At 47.3% G+C, this 17,117-nt stretch overlaps 1 protein-coding gene across 1 annotated transcript in view; it reads left to right on the forward strand.

Moving 5' to 3' along the window:
- The window catches only part of XYLT1 (xylosyltransferase 1), a 302,100-nt gene that overhangs the window by 90,638 nt on the left and 194,345 nt on the right, over positions 1 to 17,117 (forward strand). The window lies entirely within an intron of this gene.

Here is a 17,117-nt window from a genome sequence, read left to right on the forward strand (position 1 = left end):
TCACACACCAGCTCATTGTGTGTGTACACACGTGTGTGCACAGTGTCTGAAAGCACAATAGGAGGTAGAAGAGGACATTGCGAGGATAAATGGTGATGGAAGGAGACTTGACTTTGGTGGCGAACATACAATACAGTGTACAGATGATGTGTTATATCATTGCACATTGAAACCTATATAATTTTATTAACTCATGTCACCCCAATAAATTCAATTAAAAATAAAAATAAATGAAAGCACCATAAAAAGAACCATATCCGTTTCCTTTGAGTTCCCTCCATCCTGTGCTTCTGACCAGCAATCCTGAGGAGGTGAGTGGAAAGGGAGAGCGAGGCAGGGGGAGCCATGCAGTGGGATGTGGTTGTTCTTCCATGACTTTGGGTTTGGAGAACTTTCTCTCCATGGCAGTGAGGGCAGCAGCTGTGAAGAATCTGGATGGCAATGCTGTTTCTGTGTGGGGCAGGTGACCAATGGACCTCGTAAGGAGGACATGGCTCTCATTTCACTTTCCAGAGAGAGAGGACAGCAGCCCAGCCACGAGCTGCATCACTGCATCTCTGCCTTGGAGTCCAACAGACCCAGGTGGAATTTCAGATCCACATCTCCTGGCCCTGAGAGGTCACTTAACCTCTAGGCCTCCCTCTTCTTGTCTAGAATATTACCACAGTGAGAGTGTCCACCTTGCAGGGTTGTGGTGAGAACTACAGGGAATTCTCGATAGAGAGTCATAAAGTCATCGATATAGACCTAAGTCAGGGGTGTCAAACTCATTTTCACTGGGGGCCATGTCAGCCTTGTGGTTGCCTTCAAAGGGCCAAAATAATTTTAGGACTGTATAAATGTAACTACTCCTTAACTGTTAAGGAGTTGAAATTACATTGGGCACTTTGAAGGCAACCGTGAGGCTGATGTGGCCCCCAGTGAAAATGAGTTTGGCACCCCTGGCCTAAGTACTTGTGATGTTAGCTTTTTAAATCAAGAGAACTGTTACCTTTCAGACGAGAACTGAAGGGGGTGGTGTACTTTTGGATTGACCATGTCCTTATCATTGTGAATTGGTCAGAGAGTAAAGAGAGAAGGCAGACAGGATGGATGCTATCAAGAGCCCCACAGCTAACAGTTTTTGAAAGTGAGACACAGACAAACCTGTTGGAACATTTCAAGGCTGAATAGCAGCTCCTGGGTGTTTCTGGAGCTCTCTGGAAAGGACAGCCTGTCTCTGTCTCTCTGTCTCTGTCTCTCTCTCTCCCCCCTCTCTTCTGGGGCTCCTGCCCTCTCACTGCATCTCTGCCTCAATCTTCCCAAAGGGTGCGAGGCAGGAACCTCCCCTACTCTTCCTTCCTTGAGCAGGAAGGCCAGATGTTGTAGGGATTCTCAGGGTTTCTTTGTATTCTTCTGTCCGTAGATTTCCCAGCACACATATTTAGTTACGTTGGCTTCAGGGTTGACCAGACAACAGAGTTGACAGGAAGGAGCAGTGGGTGAGACGTGGAGGGGGTAGATAAAGACCCAGTTTCTTCTGCCTGTTTGGTGATCCTCTGGTCTGACTTTTCCAAACTTCTGCCATTCACATATTATCTCAGCCAAGTTTGCCATAGGTGAATTGCACTTGTTCTATTAAAACACCTAAAAATACATTTTTCCTTGAATTATTATTATTTTTTTTTTACTTTCAGAAGTAGATGTATCCTGAGCTAATGGCTCCCAGTCAGGAGTATCTTCAATCCCCCCAAGGGCACTGGACAATGTCTGGAGACATTCTGGGTTATTGCCTCTTGTGGGGTGGGTTACTGCTAGTACTTAGTAGGTAGAAACCAGGGATGCTGCTAAATAGCCCCCAATACACAAGCCACTCCCCCACCCAGAGAAAGGAATTACCCAGCCTAAAATGCCAATAGTGCTAAGGTTGAGAAACAGTTTCAATCAATACAGTTGGTGAAATCACAAGTTTGATGTGCTAGTTATGTTTTTTTGCAAAACATTAAAATAAATATTAAGTCAATAAAATTTAAAAGTTCCTTTGAGTGGCTTCTAAAAGCATCTAAAGTCCTCCCAGGGGTAGGTGTGCTGCATTTGGGGAAACACATCTCTCCAGGTGACCCAGCAGATTGCAATAGAACTTCCAGGGTGTTTTAAAAAATGATGGCCCTTCTCTTCTTTATCAGTTCCTTCCCACAAGGAAGACTCATTAGACCGAGGAATACCCCTGGGAAAACAGTCTGTGTCCAGAATTCTATAAGCCAAATCTTACCTCCTGGGAGTGGAGAGTGGAGTGGCTCTACGCCAGACAGTTCTGTCCTTGGCCCTCCTGAATCCTTCACTATGGAAACCATCTAATCAGCCCTTCAAAGCCTCCATGGGAAAGGCCAGTCCCATGCCAGCAGCTTTGGTCAGCACATTGTGAGTGTGACAGCTCACCCCTACACAGTGGCCTCTCTTAGAGTCACATCCATTAGCCCAAGAGACCCGAGCCTCGACCTGCAGCCAGCCATGGCACGAGACGGGCTTTCTGCATGTGTGCCACGCCACTGGGGAAATGACTCAATTTGTCTCCAAACAACACTCCATCAGTCTCATCTGGTTCTTGGCCTTTGGGGAGCCGTAGGATGTTGTTGTCTTTCCCTGAGTTCTGATTTCCCATGTTAAAGAGACATTGGAACCCAACCAGATTTTTTTTTTTAACTGTTGGCACAAGTCTGGCCAGATCTTACTCAGTGCTGGGTCTCAGCCCATCGTGTGACTCAAAGTGGGATTCCATTCAGCTGCCAGTAGGCAGGTCAGACAAGAGGAGCAAAGAAGCATTCTCTGGCAGAAACTGGTGCCCCAAATATTACCCATATGGCACAAGCAAGACGGCAGATGTGGCTGAGCCTGGAAGAACCAACCATGCAGAGGGACTGGCAGATGTGCTCTGAGCCCTGGATCGGTGTCCACTTCCTCTTCCCAGCATCCTTTGCTGCTTAGAGAGCACAGGTGCCACAGATGGGCCTGCCTTTTAGATTTCACAGCCAGCCATGTCCATACATCATACATCAGTGACTTCACTTGCACAGGACCCAGCCTGCATAGGGTCATTGAGCCACCAGGGGCCCTTCCCTCCATGCACCACCCCCTCCCCTGGTATTCATTGCATCAGGCCTTCACCCTTGCTTGGTGAATCTGTCCCCATGCAGCTGTTCTGAGTTGGAGGAGATGGATTGATGGGCTGCTGAGGAGTCATCTAATGCTCTCTGCCATTAGCACAACAGAGCTTTGCATCTGTTGGCATCAGCAGGACTCTCTCTGCTTAACGGCCAGATTAATAGAATGAGGAAGCCCAGTAAGGTTGAAATCCCTGGTGTCAGCTTTCCTCTTGACAGGCAGTCCCTGGGGTGTACCAAGAAAGCCTGACTTGCAGTGGTGAATGCTTCCCTAGTCTCCAGGTGGTGGTTACCCAGAAACTAGGTGTGCTAGAAATGGGAAAAAAAAGTCTGAGAGCAGTTGGAATTTCATTATTGGCTTGGTAGCATTATCATGCTTCCCACTCTCACTGATATTTGCCATTTGCCAGGAACTGGCTTCTCCCCTTGACTCCTCAAGAGCCCTAATACATAGGTGCTCTTATGATTCCCAGTTTCCAGGTGAGGAACAGAGGTTAAGGAATTTGCCCAAGATCATAGGAAGCATGTAGCATTGGTGGGTGTCAGTCTCAGGACCATATGCCATTAGAATTTATTTTCTCAACCTCTAGCTCACTTTTCCAGTTGCCTTGACCAGTAGAAAGATTTGCTAATGCTCAGGCAGAGCCGGGGGGATGGGCTTGATGTAAACAACCCAAGGTCCACGGACAGCTAGATAGACAGATAGGAAGGAAGGGAGGAAGGAAGGAAGGAAGGAAAAGACAAAGAAAGAGAAAGAGAGAGAGAGAAAGAAGTGCTTCGTACAGGTTATCCATAGATGTAGAGCACCAGATAGATGGTGGGTGGGAAGGAAGCAGTAATTGTAGGTAAAATGGTTTAAGCAATGGACCCGATAGGAAATTTATTTGCAAGCAACAAAAATGAAACATCTCCTTCTGCATCAATAGTGTTCTGAAAAATTTGAATTCTCATTATTTGATTTTCTCTTTCTCATTGGTTCCCAAGATGGTTTATCATTTCTGAATCTACTCCAGTTGACAAGGCAGCTTGTCATTTAATTTTAGCTTCTCCGCCTCCCTTCCCCCCACCCTTATCAGCTGCTTCACTGTCAGTTAGTTAATGGCCTCTACTCACACATTGAAATGCCCTGGGAGTTGTAATAAAAACATCTCTCAGTAAAGATTTGTCAGTCTGGATATTTGTGAAGTTGGCTCTACTCAGGTACGAGCAAATCCTGGTTTACTTGAGATCCCTCTCAGGACCAGGAGATCAAGGGCATCGTAAGGAAAATTCCTGACAGCTCAGCCTGCAACAACTGCCCAGGTACTTGACTTTCTTTGATCAGCTAACTGAGGGACTAAGGGGAGAGAGTTACATTCATATTATTTAGAGATGGCGCTGGGGCCCCTAAGGATTGTGAACAGAGCTCATGAGGGAAATGGGCAGGGGGTGGAAGGAAATCCGTCTGCTAATTCAGCAGAGCTGGGGCCAGAAGGCAGCCAGGCTTTGTGCTAGATGCTAAAGTAAAGGTACAGTAGTGAACAAGACAGAAGATTCCCTGCCCGTGGAGCATCCACTCTGGTTGGGGGAGTCAGACAGCGAATTTACAATCAAAACATGCCCATGTTTCAGGCAGTAATAAGTGAACCGAAATCAGACAAATGTGTTTTTAAACAAGCCTGACTGGGCATGGTGGGGGGATTGTTCAGGGAGATGACTCTCTGGGGGTGAGTTTCAAGCTGAGGAAGTAAGATTTGAGCTGAGGGCTTACTATTGAGAAAGAGTTAACCAGGCAAAGAGACCTCAGTAATAGTGTCCCGATAATTTTGCATACTATATCTGGCTTCCTATAAAAATAATGCCAGTTTTCCTTAGACTCAATTAAAGTGTTAGTTCCTTTGAGATCTTTTGATGCCTTTGTGTCCTTATAATGTCAAGATGCATAAGGAATTACCTTATCATGCAAAGGTGAAAGAAATGGAAGAAAAGAAAAGGGGCTTAAATTTGGGGCCATCCAGCCAAAGACGTGTCCAGGGTGAGTATTTTTACAGGACCATGGGACCTTCAGGTCTTAGCAATGTCATGTAATAATGGGGGTTTATGTGACAAATGCGGCTAATAGTTGTCATTAGCTAGTTAGTTGCCTCATGCTTAGTGGAATTGCAGCCTCAGTCTAAACCAGTGGTTCTCAGCTGGGAGCAAATTTACCTCCCCAGGGGACATTTGGTGGAGTGTAGAGACATTTGTGATTCTCACAGTTTAGGGGCAGGAATGTGCTACTGGTATCTCGTGGGCAGAGGCCAGGGGTGCTGCTGAACACCCTGACAACACCCAAAGAATTACCCAGCCCCAAATGTCAGTAGTGCCAAGGATGGGAAGCTCTGGTGGAACCCCACTTGCTCCAGGGACAGCTTATTTACAAAGACAGTCCCCCTGTAAAACTGTGACCATGTCGAAAAGTATGATTTGCTCCTTTCTTGTTCTTTTGTTTATGTTCACATGTCACCCTCTCTGGTTAATAGCAGACTTGTCCCGCCTCTAGGCTCTGATCATGACACATTCATCCCCAGAGTCCCCAGGTCTGTGTTGACAGTGACTGACTCTGCACTCAGAGCAGTGACTCATGATGCGAGTGAGTGTGTGCACAGTGTGCGTAAAAAGGAAAACACCTCTCGAAGACGGTTTCCTGCGATATTTATGGCTCAGCAGTACCGAGAATATGCAGCATTAAAAAAAAATATATATATATATTTAAAAAAAAAACAACTTAAAAACCAGTTACTTGGCCGGGGTTTGGAGAGAGACTGGCCAAGGCTTCTGGACCGATGAGCAGGCCTTGTGAATGACCAGATTTCGAGGCCCATTCCCTCTTTTGGAGGCAGACCCGGCCGCCTCTGTGCAAAAGTCTTTCTCCCGAAGCTCTTCCGCCACTCTCGGGATAAAAGCAATTGCTGTCTCCTCGCCTCTCTTCCAGTTCTGGGCTTCGATTAACCTTTTCCTCCATAGAGAGTAAGTTTTGGAGTAATCAGGAAGCTTCTGAATGGCTCTTACCTGAGTCTCCAGCCCATTCATTCTTATGGTGCCCAGCATCTGTTGAGAGGACAGAGAGACCAAATTGCTTCTCAGCCCATCTGCCTCCTCCTGCCAGCCTCCTCGGGGGAACAGAACCTCTGGAGCAGATAAGGCTGGTTTGGGTATGGGCCATACCTCTCTACAGTGATCTTTTCCTTTGGCTCTGCCTTTCTGGGTCTTGAACAAGCCCTGGTAAGGGGTGGGACAAGGAGGTGACCAGCTGGACCATTGCCTGGGCAAGGATTTGGCTCACTGGACAGGGAGGCTGGACCCGGGCAGTGGAAATGTTCCCAGGGAGGTTTTGTAGTCCTGTGGCCACAGTGCCTTTCTAGTCTGTATGACTCAGGAGGAACGATGTGATGCAACATTCCACAAATAGGCAGCAAGTTCCTCAATGTGCAGCTACACACACCACTTTGAAAAATAGTGTTGAGATCATTGTTCTTCTGTGTTTGGTGGGAGCTGGCTTTGCCCAGACATTGCAGATTTGAATCTAGCCCTTGACTGGGAACACTTAAAATTGTTACTCTTGTCAATAATGACTAACCTGCATGGGATATATGTTTACTGGGAACTGGGAACTGTAGACCATACACATATTTGTAAATGTGTTATTTTTAACTAACACTTCTTAAGCACCTACAGGATGTGCTGGGCACTCTTCTAACCAAGCTCTTTGCGTGGATTCACTCATTCAGATTTCACAGCCGTCCCCTAAGGGAGGTGTTGCTGTCATCCCCTCTTTACAGACAGGAAACTGAGGCACAAAGAGGTAAGCTAGCTGCTTGTCAAACAGCTAGCAAGTGGAGCAGCTAGGATTTGAACCTGGCTGTCTAGCTTCCATTTATTAGGAAATGGAACCCATGAGGCAGATATTAACTTTGGCCCCATTTTACAGATGAGCTAGTGGAGGCCTAGAGAGACTGAGTTTCCTTTTGAAAGCTAAATTCTGCCAGCAAATGGCAGAGGCCGGATTAGAGCCAGGTTACAAAGGAAAGACTCCTTCACCACTGTGTTACTAAGACATAGACATAGATATGATATAGCTATGTAGGGGGCAGTGGGGGCAGGGACAGAAAACAGGAGTTTATTTATAAAAAATTATGTATTCTTACATGTTTAAACTTCAGTCTTCATAATACTCTCCATTTGATGCGATTCACCTATCGAGACTTTTTTCCACTGCTCAGAACAGTTTTTGAACTTGTCCATTTTGATGGCTTTTATTGCTTCTGCCATTTTTTTGTTTCACCTCTTCCACACTAGCCAAACGTTTCCCTTTGAGGACTTTTTTCATCTGGGGAAACAAAAAAAAACATCGCTTGGGGCAAGATTGGGTGAATGGGGAAGTTGGGGGCCTGGGGGTCATGTTGTTTTTGGTCAGAAAACGCTGAACATGCAGTGCAGTATGGGCAGGTGCTCCATAAATCACCCATCATGAAATGGGCAAACACGTTGAAAGAGTCTTCAAAAAAATTCACTGAAGCTGAATGTGGCTTCTCACAATAACACCAGCTGGCACACTGATGCAGATAGGTTCCTAGAACACTCGCCTAGTGAGGGAAACCTGTACTACAAGGGGCCCATCCTCAAGAAAATAATTCCATTTTTTGGGGGGGGGTCCTTCCTCATATGATAGATAGATAGATTAGTATAAAGATTAGATAGATATATTTTTATGCCTATAACGTCTATATGTATAGTATACATATACACATATGTATCAATATATATATTATAATTAGATGTAATTATACATTAGATGTAATCTATGCCTCATTATCTATAGCTATGCTATAATGCATTATAATGTATTCAACATAATATATATCTGCTAAATATAGATTAGATCTAGAAACAGATATAGGTGTAAATACAGATTAGATGGCGGTAGAGAAGAGATGCAGGTATGATGGAGCTGTAAATGTACATATAGATCAGATGTAGATGTAGGTATAGTTGTGGGTAGCCATCGATATAATTATGGGTAAGCAGAGGTAGAGGCAGAGAATGGGATCCCTCAAAGCAGTCCAGAGCAGATGGGCTTGGAACTGTGTCCGCACAGAGTGGCTTCCGGGCTCTGGGAGGTTCTCCCCTCAGACAGCGAGCAGAGTGCTGGCACCCTGGGGAGGAGACCCTCGCATTTCCCCTCCACAGGAGGCACATCTCACAGAGACCCCTCCTGCACCCCCATTTCAAGCACTAAGGCAGAAGCCCAGGGTGCTGCCCGCTGAGCAACAAGGCATTCTTGCCGGATTTACATCAAATGACAGGCTGGAGGCTTCGTCTGTCTTTTCCAGGCATTTTGGGGCAGGGCTGTGCTAACCAGAAAGCTTAAAAAAAGAAAGTTCCTGGGCTAGAATGTTCAGGTCAGGTTTGAAGGTTCTAGTTATCATGATACCCTAGTCAGCAAAGTCGCTTTCACCTGAAGTAGCAGCACGGTGGAGCCAGGTGCTCGAGGGACAGAAAAATTGACACACAGGGCCCAGATTGGCAGAATTGAAGAGCTGGAAAGGACCTCGGATGCTGCCTGCAGTAACAGTTTGTGCATGTTTTCTCTGGGCCTACGACTTGGCTAAGGGCTTTTTATGTGTGATGTCATCTAATCATGATAGCAGTGCTTGAGGAAGGGGCTCTTGCCCTGCGCCTTTGCAGGTGAAGACACTGAGGTGGGGTGCTTGGTCTGAGACCACAGCGCTCCAAGTGCAGAGCGGGGACGGGAGCCCAGGCCTCCATCTCCTGCAGTGTTTGCCCGTTAGCTGTTAGCCTGAGTGGGGGCCTTCCACCCCTCAGGGCTCACCGGGGTCCACCTTTGTAGTTAACACATGAGGAAGCCCAGAATGGCTCAACAACTTCCACAGACGCTGGCATCGTAGTGGCAGACCAGGATGCTCCTCACTGGTGCCAGCCAGAGAGTAAAGCCTGCTCCCTGGCAACGGGAGGATCAACAACCCCACGCATCCTTCACCCACCCCTTTGCCTATCCCATCTCAGGCAGTAGTAGAAGGGTCTTGGCTGAGATGAATTTGTGTCTTCTTTCTGTGTCTCACCCCTAGCAGATTTGCTCTCCACCTTTCTCCTCTCTTCTCTGGGCCTGTAGAGGCTGATTTGAATGGATTTCATCAACGTGGATTTCTCATTGCTTTGGGCAAGAGGGGGCGCTGGCAGGAGACTGGAGGGTGGGAAGACAGTGGGATGGGGGTCATTCTCCGTGGGTGGGCTGTGTCTGTCTGCCAGTGTGTGTTGCTGTGCCCATAGCTACAGCTTCTCTCTCCAGGACCTGGTAACAGGCTCCCCGGGTGCTGACGGCTCCATGCTGTGGCTGGCTCTGCTGCATGCACCTCCTTTGTTGGTTTCTCTAAGCAAGCATCTCTTTGTGAAGTCTCCCTAGTTATCCCCTAGGAGAGGAGCATCTGTTTCCTTTGGAGACCGTGACCTGGACAGGCAGCCCGCCTCTGGCCCCTTGCTAACACAGCACTGCCCATGCGGTTTCACGGGGTGAGTCGCGGTCATTTTATGGCATGTTCTCTGATAAAGTTGGGGGTCCTCAAACCGAGGAGGGGTCCCAGAATGGATGCGAGGGAACAGTGAAGCTCTTGAAACTGAATGTAGTGGATGTAGGAGCATTTTTCTAGGCAGAGGATCATAGCTGCCATTCTATTTATGACAGCCTCCTCCCAAAACGAAACCAAGAAACCAACGTTTTAAACACCCCTGTTCTAAATGAAGTATCAGAGGACCCAGGTATGAAAAGGGGTTCCCCAGGCACCGGACAGTTTGCTCTGCGCCCTGTCACTCACTCACGCCACTTCTGTCTGTCTTGCCTCCGAGGCAGTGAAAGACTAAGAGACTAAGGTCTGGGGTAACAAGGTGGAAGAGCAGGTCCTCAGTTCCTCACTGCAGCCCCAGAGCAGACAGGCTGACAGACACAGTGAAGACAGAGTATTTCTGCGGGCAAGCAAGGCCTTCATGTGCTTCTTGTTCTCCGTCACACCTCCAGGAAATACAACCATCCTAGCATTTGAACCTGATTTCTCAGAAGTGCCACTGCCTCTCCTTTGCCTTAGAGCTCCCGTGGAAGGGCCACAGTGCTGCCATTTGTCCAGGCCAAGTGGTCCTGGCTGGAAACTGGGATGTTCTCTGCCAGCAGGATGGAGAGGTGGGGCTGGTCCAGCTCCAGCCTCAGAGCAGCCTCCCTGCCGGGTTCAATTTGCTTTCTGAAAAAGGAACATCTTATTAATAATACTAACCCCTTTCTCATTTTCCTTTGGGAACTGGAGCTCTTATTTTTCCACTGAAAGAACACTGAATGGAAAACTGAAGTTAGCTGTGGTACAGGTGCCAGATGGGTGGGGCTGAGGACAGCTGTGTAGCTTTATTGTCCCGAGGAGGAAACACCCAACCAGTTCGGTGCTAGAAGAAAGAAACTCCAGCTCTAAAAGGGGCCTTAATCAATTTGTTTGCCAAATGTTTACCGCCCCAGTTATAATTGGGTACCAGTTATGGGGGCTGGTGGTGATGTTCTCATTACGTGGTCCTAGACCCAAAGTGGTACACAGGCCTCCTTGTGGCCATCTCCAACATGCCCATGGGTTTCTCTTGGGGGGAGGTGGGGAGGGGATTGGAGGTTTTTTGAAAAATTGGCAGGTAAAACCACTCTGAGCCTCTAGATGTCACTTAGGGGCAATGACCAGCTGCCCTCTTTGGCTGGGGCCCAGGGACACCTGTTCATAGAAGTCTCCTCCTGGTCTGCTCCACTCACTCAGCTCCCTGACAGGCCCCAGGGGCCTTGTGTTTGGAGCGCCACCTGTACAGGCGCGATTCCGAATCCTCCCAGGGTCTCGGCTGCACAGTGCACAAGGGCAGCCTGGACCTCACCATCCCTCACAGCCACTTGGTGAGGAGGAAAAGAGCCTTACAGACCATGCAGCAGGCCGCCTGACTTGCCACTTATTTGCCCCACGACCCCTGTATGCCAGCTGATCTCTTCATGCCTCAGTTTCTTTAAAACATAGGAGGGAACCAGTGGTAGCTGCCTCCCAGGGTGCCAGATGATCAAAAGGGTTAATATGCATTAAGCAACAGAACCAGAACCATGCCTGGCAAGTAGTGAGCATTTAGTATTATCTTTATATCCGTGGGCTCAAATTCTGACCTCTTCACTTGCTGAAGCCTTCAAGATGATTTTCAGCCTTCCCGCTGGTTAAAGCAGCCATGACACCTATCTCCTTGGGACCCCTTGAGCTGAGGATGCCTGTTGTTGGTAAGCACCCCCACCCTTCACCTAGGCCCTGCTTTCTGCCTTGTGTCAGAAGCAGGCCTGACTGCCTACATTGTCTCCCCAATCCATGTCATGGCCAGGGAGGAGATGCTGGTATTCACTCTTTGCAAGAATTTGCTTTGTGCTCTTTCTGGAACATTCTTTCTTACCTACTTGGAGCTCCTTCTCTCTTTGGAGAGAGGGATGATACATTAGTTAAAACACTCAGGGTGTTTTTGGCAGCTGAGCCAGATGCTTGAGTCCAGCTATCAGGCTAGGACATTTGCCTGAATGCACCCCACGTAAGGGTAGACTGTGGTCACCACGTGAGTAAGGCCAGGCCTGCCTGGACCCTGAGCTGTCAGCAGAGTGGCAGAGGCAGGGACAGCTGGCCCCCGGAGCCTCACCTCTGCACAGGCTGCCAATGCACCTGTCCTAGCCCAGAGGTATTCAGACCTGGCTGGACAGTGCAGCTGACCCATGATTAAGGGTGCCTGTGTGGCTGCCTTAGACAGCTGGCTGCCAAGGCCATCTCAGTAGCTTCAAGGTGGAATGTGGACAAGGTCTCATCAGTCCTGTTCTTCTGTCTCCAGCCTGTAGGTCACTTTAGGGTCTCCCTTTGCCAGGGTGACCTCATTCACCCTGCTGACCCACCAGGGTTGTTGAGGTCAAGCACTCCTAACACTTTTGACAAGACCATTCTTTATTGTGGGGGCTGTCCTATGCATTGGAGGAAGCTCGGCAGCATCCCTGGCCTCTGCCCACGAGCTGCCAGTAGCACTCCCCTCCCTGTTGTAGCAGACAAAAATGTCTCCAACAGGGCCAGATGTCTCCTGGGGGCAAAGTCACCCCCAGCTGAGAACCATTGGCCTAACCAAGAATTGTTAGCAGTGATCCTGTGGAAGCCATGTTGACTGACTGTGTCACGAAAGGGTGCTGGTAAGGTTAGACGAAGTCCACTGGTTGGACACCTCCCTGTAAATGTCGTTAGATTTTAAGTTTATACTCTTAAGTGACCTCCTGTGGGCTGGATTACACACTAATTAGAATGAACCAGGCCTTTCAGTGTGGGTGAGATGAGAAACTAAGGAAGGCTTTAACGTTGCCCCTCCCATTCAAAGAGCCAGCAATCCCAGAGGCACAGAAATGGGAAGGGCCCTCTGGTGGGGCGAGCTGCTGGGGCATGAGACCCCACGTTCCAGCTCCGAACCACGGGCACAGGAGGGCCGGGCCCCAGGTGGGGCCCCAGAGCTCCGTCCTCTTGCAGATGTGGGTTTGGCAGATTTGCCAGGGCTTGGCTGTCCCGGGAGGGTGTGGGCTTGTCTGACACCCGGAAATAGTCTGTGGCTTTGGGGCCGCCTCTGTAATGTGTTCGACTCTGCTGGCATTTACTCCCTCATTGCTGGACTCTCCCTGTACCACGTTCAGACAGGCTGGTGGTTTTCACTCTCCAGACCCTGTGAAAGAGTCCTGTGTGCTGAGCATTGACCTAAAACAACCAGGCTGTTTGCTGGGCCCTGGCTGTTAGGTGTTTCCATGTTAGTTTGTCCTCGGGTGTTCCTCTACCTTGTTTTCCCAGGGCGGTGCGGTCTGGAAACATGGTTCTTTCTTTCTTATTTATTTATTTACTTCTTTATTCATGAATGCTCCTTTTGAGACTTGAGATCTTTTTCTGGATTTTGTTTCTCGTAGTTGCTATTATCAATATTACATATCATGTATTATTGCATATGTTGTATTATATCGTATATGTGGTATGACTATTATTATTATATTATTGATTAGCTTATTTATTGAACTATTTATTCATTTATTTAGTGCCTACTATGTGCCAGACACTATTTTAAGGGGCCTACTGTATAACAATGGACAAGGCAGAAGCCCCTGTTGTCCTGAGTTCACATTCTAGACAGATGATAATTAAGAGACATGCATTTATATGTTATATCAGATGTGGGCAAGTGCTAAGGATGAATGTTAGGCAGGAGGGGTAGGCCAGGCCAGGTCAGCTGAGGAGGGGTTTCCCTTGGCTTTGGTGGGATCAGGGAGGGCCATGTGGAAATGAGGCAACATTTCAGAAGAACAGAGAGCAGCCAGTGCAAAGGTCCTGAGGTAGGATGTAGTTGGCATGGTCACCGCACAATAGAAGCTGGTATGGCTAAAACAGAAATGAGCAAGGGAGAGAGGGGTCGAGGTGGGGCCAGATTGTTGGTGTCTTATCGTACCTAGAAAGGATGTGGTTTTTTCCCTTCCTTGGCAAACCTTCAGAGGATTTAGAGCAGAGGAGTGACATGGCCTGACTTTTGAAAATGGAATCAGCTGCCCTTCTGAGAATGGCCTGTAGCTGGTAAAGGGGCAGGAACAGGGAGATGGATGAAGGAGGAGGCTGATACAATAACCAGGGCAACACAGTGGTGTTTTGCACCAGGGTGTTAACAGTTGAGACCAAGAGAAGTGGTTTGATTCTGGATACTTCTGAGAGTAGAGCAGACTGGACTTAGTGTCAATTGGTAGCATATAAAGCAATACAAGCACATGATGGAAAATAAATAAAATCAAACAATACAGAAAGTATCAAGTGAAAGGTCAGTCTCCCATATCCTTTCCCAGAGTCTTCAGAGGTAACTACACTCACCAATTTTCTCATTTCTCCTTGCAGAAATTTCTTTGCATGTTAATGCACCTGTGTGTGCACATCTGTGTGTGTGTTGTGTGCACAGACGGGGATTTTATCTGTTTTCTTGAAGTGGAATCTAATGAAATGTTTTTTTGTAATTAACTTGCCATTCCTTCCTTTATATCTTAGACGTCCTTTCATAGCAGCACGAATCTCTTCCTCACTGTTTTTAACTGCCTTCTGCTTTGTCCAACTCTCTATTCCCAGCATCCGGCATGGAGACTGGTAGTTAGTAACCGACTGTTCAGTGAATATTAATTTAAAAAATTAAATCTTCTGTCACCCATTTAACTGATTTCCTGTTGGTGGACATAGAGATTGTTGCTCTCTTTTTCTCCTCTCTTAAACAGTCCTGCCATTCTTGAACAAATATCTTTTCAGAATTGAGTGTGTGCATCTGTATGGTCAATGACTGGGTTTTGGATCGCTGACTCAAAGGCTATGTGCATTTTACACCCTGACAGGCATAGCTGGATTGTCCTATTGAGAGGTTTCTTCAAATCACATATCAAAGTGATTTCCTATTTCCTCTCTCAAAAGCACTGGTGATTATCAATCTTTATCATCTGTGTCAACCCCATGGGTAAAAACGGTTATCTTGCTGTTTTGATTTGCTTTTTAGATATGAGTAGATGGAAGCATTTTTAAAGAGTGTTATCTGTTGATTGAATTCTTAGCCCCGTTTTCCTGATGTCTGATGGCAGTTCTCTCTCTTGTTCTGTGCCTCCTTGGAGATGTCCTGGGTAACCAGTAACCAATGCTTGTCTAGCCCTTATCACATGCCAGCCATTGTGTCAACTACTTTAACTCGTGTTAGCTCGCCCAGTCTTCCATGAACTCTGTGAAAGAGGTACAGTTAGCATCCTCAGACAATGAAGCTGAGGTTCAGCGAAGAGCCAGTTGAGTCATCTAAGGTCATGTGGAGAGTAACCAGGGAACTGGTATTTTGGACCTGGGGCAGAACTCTTAACCACTCCGCCATTCAGGTTGCTGGGATTGGTAAGAGCCGTGACTGTCCTTTAAGGCACAACCACTCCAATGTTTTGAAAACAAAAGTCAAAGCATCCCCTGGCTTTGAGAAGTCAATGGACTGGATGAAGGCACGTAGCCACACTTGGGCTTGGGACACCGTGTGGTGTGAGCGCTGGAGATGGAGCTCTGTCCTGGGTGCCCGGAACACAACCGAGCCTCAGAGACATGTCCAAGGCCACACAAGAGAACAGTGTTACTTGTTTTCACAACGAGTCACATTTTCTCCTGACCATGTCTTCAGCTGCTCTGCAGAGCTGGATCTAGAGATTCACTGCAGCGGCTTCGATAGCTTGAACTGTAGACTGGACTGGGTAGGTGGAGAGATGGATGGAAAACCATGGACAGACACTCGGAAGGAAAAAAAGATGGATTCATCAGTAGATAGATATAACATCTCGGTTCATATAAAACCCCCAGCTCTGCCCTGACCACTGCCTCAGGTCCCAGGGATTAGGAGGTGAAGGACTTGGTGCCCTGCGCCCAGGAAGCTCCCACCTGGAGCAGGGTTGTCTAACCTTTTCTGTGCCAGGTTCCCCCCCGGCATCTGAATGATATTTTTAATACAAAAATAAATGCGTCAGATTACAATGGAAAGCTATCAAAATAGATATAGAAATAACGTTAGGTATATGTATCGAAATAGAGAGAGAAAACAAATATGTGAAATAATAACACAATTTGCATGTTTATTAATATGGCAAGTAACTAGATTTGGCCTTGGGTCTATTAACACTAATTTTGAAGTAGTGGCAAGTGTACATAATATTTTGAGACATCTGCTACCAAAAAATGTGATGTGAAAATATCTATAATTTCTGTTGGTGTCAAGGTCTCAAGTCTTGCTCATACATCTGCAGTCTGGTGCTTACATTCATAACTGAGGGATAGTCTACATTTTAGTTATTGTTAGTGACAATAATTATGAAAATATATTGAACATGCTTGAGACACCAGACTCCCCTCCATGGCCTCCCAGCCCAAGGACACCTGGATAATGATCATGGACTAAATGGAAAGACAGACCATTACAAGGCACTCGACACTCAGAGAAATGGTGCACTGAGTCAGCGGCATTATTCAAAGGAGTAGTCTCACGGTCTCTTTTGGACCTCCCCCCCGCCCCCCGCCCCAGCCATTAATAGCTGAATTGTTGTAAGATAAATGGACTTTTGATATTCCTTCCTTGTAAAGTGTTGTCAGATCTATGATAATGTAGGAGTACCTAGTACTCCCCACAATATTCCAGAAAGCTTTGTGGAGGAGCCATCGCCCACACCACATCCTAAATGATGAGTGAGGGTAGGCCAGGAGAGGCAGGAATGAGAGGATTCACAGGCCATTCCCAACAGAGAAAATAGAAATGAAATAATGGGTCTTATTAAGAAATCACAAGAAATAGTACTAAGGGAATACAGGGAGAGGAACAGAGAATGGCAAGAGATGGGACTGATGAGGTAGGCACAGGCCCAGATAATATAGACCACACCAGGGAGCTTGAGGTGTGTTGGGTAGGCAGTGGGGAGCCACTGAAGATGTTTGAGCAGGAGAGTAACATGGCCCTAGATCAGTTTCAGAAGATGACTCTGGCTGCTGCTTGGGGAATGGATTGGAAAGGTGAGCCTGGAGGCAGGGGGGGCAAGGAAGGGACATTCAGTCCAGAAGAGCTATGACAAAGGCCTGAGCTAGGGCAGTGAAAGGGAAACCAAAGAGAAGAGACAGATTTGTGGGTCATTAATATGTAGACAGGGCAGAATTTTGGCAAGTGGGGGAAGGGCGCAGAAAAAACTTGAGATAGGAATGCATGGATAAAAGACAAGTTTGGGGGGAAGATTAAATCGTCCTTGGACAGGGGAGTTTATATCCTGTGAAGCTGTTAAAGAGCAGGTGGAGCAGAAGAGATTTAAGGAGCCCCCACACCTCCTCTTTCCCCAGAAGGCCAAGCTGTGGGGGATTCCCC

The sequence above is a fragment of the Phyllostomus hastatus genome, unplaced genomic scaffold (assembly GCF_019186645.2).
Source record: "Phyllostomus hastatus isolate PE091 unplaced genomic scaffold, TTU_PhHast_1.1 phas_scaffold_385, whole genome shotgun sequence".
Lineage (NCBI taxonomy): Eukaryota > Metazoa > Chordata > Mammalia > Chiroptera > Phyllostomidae > Phyllostomus > Phyllostomus hastatus.